The sequence below is a fragment of the Glycine max genome, chromosome 3 (assembly GCF_000004515.6).
Source record: "Glycine max cultivar Williams 82 chromosome 3, Glycine_max_v4.0, whole genome shotgun sequence".
Lineage (NCBI taxonomy): Eukaryota > Viridiplantae > Streptophyta > Magnoliopsida > Fabales > Fabaceae > Glycine > Glycine max.
Genome location: NC_016090.4, coordinates 28,526,534 through 28,530,620, shown reverse-complemented (window position 1 = coordinate 28,530,620; position 4,087 = coordinate 28,526,534).

Here is a 4,087-nt window from a genome sequence, read left to right as displayed (position 1 = left end):
CAATTCAATTAAATTTATTTCCCAACACACACATCAAATATTCACTTAATGCATGTGAAATTACAAAACTACCCCTAATACAAAAACTAGTCTAGGTGCCCTAAAATACAAGGGCTAAAAAATTCTTCTTTTCTAGGGTACCCTACCTACATTATGAAACCCTAAATACAAGGCCCAAAATATAATGAAAACCTAATCTAATATGTACAAAGATAAGTGAGCTCATACTTAGCCCATGAGCCCAAAATCTACCCTAAGGCTCATGAGAATCCTAGGGCTTTCTCGTGCATCTTTGGCCCAATCTTCTTGGAGTCTTTTATCCAATGCCCTTGGGGGTAGGATTGCATCATCTACCTTGTTGCAAACTAGATTGATTGTTGGATAAAGTGCCTCGGAATAATCAAGAAGAGGGGTTGAATTAATTATGAACGTGTCTTTACTAATTAAAAAATTATCCTTCTTAATGTTACTAGATTCAATTAGGCTTTACTACTAAGTTATGAGAAAGTAAATAACAAAAACAATAACTTAGACAAAAGTAAAGCGAAAATAAAAAGTACACATCAGAAAAAGTAAAGAGTGTAGGGAAGAAGAAAATAAACACAAGTTTTTATACTGGTTCGGCAATAACCCGTGCCTACATCCAGTCCCCAAGCAACCACCGGTTCTTGAGATTTCCAATAACCTTGTAAAATCCTTTACAAGCAAAGATCCACAAGGGATGTACCCTCCCTTGTTCTCTTTGAACAACCAAGTGGATGTACCCTCCACTTGAACTGATCCACAAGAGATGTACCCTCTCTTGTTCTCAGTATTACAACCCAAGTAGATGTACCCTCTACTTGTACCACAAAGGATGTACTAATGCAATCCAACCTCCCAAGGGCATTGGATAGAAGAGTCCAAGAAGATTGGGCCAAAGATGCAAGAGAAGGCCCTAGGGTTCTCATGAGCCTTAGGGTAGATTTCGGGCCCATGGGCTAAGTATGAACCCACTTATCTTTGTACATATTAGATTAAGATTTCATTAATTTTGGGCCTTGTATTTAGAGCTCCATAATGTAGGTAGGATACCCTAGAAATGTAGGATTTTCCAACCCTTGTATTTTAGGGCACCTAGACTAGTTTTTGTATTAGGGGTAGTTTTGTAATTTCACATGTATTAAGTGAATATTTGATGTGTGTGTTGAGAAATAAATTTAATTGAATTGGGAGAAGCCCAATCCAATTAAATTTTAGAGGGGGAGGTGAGCATTTGCTTGCTACACCCCGTTGCCACATCATATAGTCACACTTTGTGCATGTCCTTCATGCTTTACATGTCTCATGACACCTAAGCACACTTAGTGGAGAATGTTGGACTTGATCTTGGATTAGTGGGCTGAACCATATCTAAAATTCACTAATCATAATTAGTGAAATTTTGGCTCCAAAATTTGGCTCCACAAATTCAATTTCAAATTCAAGTGAAATTTGAATAGAAATTCAAAATTTCCCTCTAATTTTGTGTGACACTTAGGCTATAAATAGAGGCTATTTGTGTCCATTTTTGAAACTTTGATCATTTGAAAATTAAACTTCAGATTTCAGAGCTCTTTTAGAGCACAAAATTTTGTGCTCTTCTCTTCCTCTCCCTTCATTCATCTCCTTCTTCCTCCAAGCTCTTATCCATGGCCTCCTATGGTGGTGAGCTTCTTCTAGACTCATCTTCTCCTTGAAGTGGTGTCTTCTTTCTTTCTTCCTTCTCCATTCCACTACCATTCATCTTCCAAGAAGCAAAGGAATCCATTGATGAAGAAGATCCTAGGCCTTCAAGCTCCAATGGAGCTTACATCATGTGGTATCAAGAGCATCTTCATCTAGGTGATGTTCTTTTGCTTCCTCTATCTTTTCGTTTGGTGAATTCTCTTTAATTCCTTGTTCTTCATCTTACTCTCCATGTATATCCTCCATTTTCTTGTGGTTTGGTGCTGTTTAGAGTAGATTCAAAAAAAATAAACCGATTAAATCTTAGATCTACACTGGTTCTTGCATTTCTATGGTTCAAATTTTGTAGATATACTCTTGAATCATGTTTTTGTGTTGATTTTAGGTTCTATCATTTTTCATTCATAATATTATTGTGCTGAACCTTAGATCTAAATTTTCTTCCAAAATATTGATTAGAAAAAAACATAAAAATCTAAGTGTAAATCACTTAATCCATGTTGTCTTAGAGTCATGTTTAGTCATAGTAATTGTCACATTATGCTCTAAGTTTGTGTTGAATTTTTATTTTCTTTATTGAATTCAAGATACATTTGTTCATGTATTCTTGTCATTCGTAGCTATCTTTTAAATTTTGAGTCTAATTCATGGATGTTATTTAGTTCATAACATGTTCTAAATCAATTCCTAGAAGTAGTCTTGTTGTTGAACTCTTTTTTTTTGTTTTCTAAGTTTCCTACATGATGCCGATGATGAAGTTGAGTTGTGGTGCTGTGTTGTGAATCAAAATAAGTCTTAAGCTCTCTTGAATTGCGTTATTCAAGATAATTGAGCATAAGCAAACACAAATTGTAACTATCCAAGCCTTAAGCAACATAAACACTACTCTTGATTTCTAGGTTGAAATCGCTGGTGCGGGTAGCTTGAACATACGAACTTGTATAAATTACTGGGAATTGGCCACTACGTGTTTTGAGCTGAAAGTTTTACTGAATTTTCTAAACATCTGGAACAAAATTATGAAAAAATAACCAAGCGATTTGGATTAAAGGAAAAAATAATAAAAATCACACAGATTGGCTGCAAAATCAGTGTACAGGAAAAAAAAAGTGAAAGGGAAGTGTGCTTGTTGTTTTGGCTCAAAATTTGTTCTATAATTGGTGCCTATTTTATACCAATACTAGTTTTGAAATTTCAATTGAAAATTATTGTGAAAGCAAGTGCCAAAACTAGACGTTTCTTGAGTCTTTTTTTTTTTAGTTTTTCTACTCTACTCTAGAGCCATTCTAGGTTTCTCTTTGAGTCCTAGCTTGCTTTTGTGTGCTTTTCATTGCTTTAATTGTTGAATAATCCTTGAAAATTTGTCTTGTTAAAACTCTATTGGTTTAGCTTTCATTTCATTTTTTTTGGTCTTTGGTTATTGCTTGTTTCTTTCTTTCCTTGCTTGTGAGTTGCCATATAGGGAATTGGAAAGGAGGATTGGAGCCATACCTTGAAGAATTTGAGTCAAGAAGCAAGGGGCCAACCACCTTAAGAGCTATTGGACTAAGAAGCACGCCAAATTGAGTGAAACACCAAAGAGAGAATAGCCACCACAATTGAGGACTTTGTCTTTTGTAATTTTGTAATTGGCAATTTGCTTTACTTTCAAATTTTGTCACAAAAAGGCCTTTCATTGGAAGTAAGTTGGGAGCTTCCAATAGGTCACCCTACTTCCATTTGTGTGTAATAATTTTAGGCAATTTTTACTTAGGATAGTGAGTGTTTTTTTGGGAACCTTAAATGAGGTCATCCAAACACTCTTAGGTTCCGCCTAGTTTGCATTTCTTGCATTTTAATTTCTTGCTTACTTTCATAGCTTATTTCCTTTTCCCTCCATTGTCAAACCGCCTAGATAGCTTGCCTTTTACCAATTAGTTTTTACCTTATCTTTCACACCTCTTTTAGTGTTTATTTTGGCTAGTTTCAACCATAGTTTCTTTTACCTTTTGTTTTCAAACCCCCAACAAGAAAGAACCATAACTTAGAAACCAACATGAGTCTTCATTCTTCATCTAGTGTTAATGGTGAGGGTTTTACTCCTAAGGACCCCTTGATGCAATCCTACCCCCCAAGGGTATTGGATAGAAGACTCCAAGAGGCTTGGGCTAGAGCTACTAAAGAAGGCCCAAGGGTTCTCATGAACCTTAGGGTAGATTTTTGAGCCCATGGGTCAAGGTTGGATCCACTCTTCTTTGTAAATATTAGAATAGGTTTTTCCTTATTTTGGGCCTTGTATTTTGACCATTCTAGTAGTATAGGGTTTTAGCCTTGTATTTCAGGGCATTTTGAGTAGTCTTTGTAGTAGGGACTTTTTTTTTGTATTTTCATGTATTTTGTC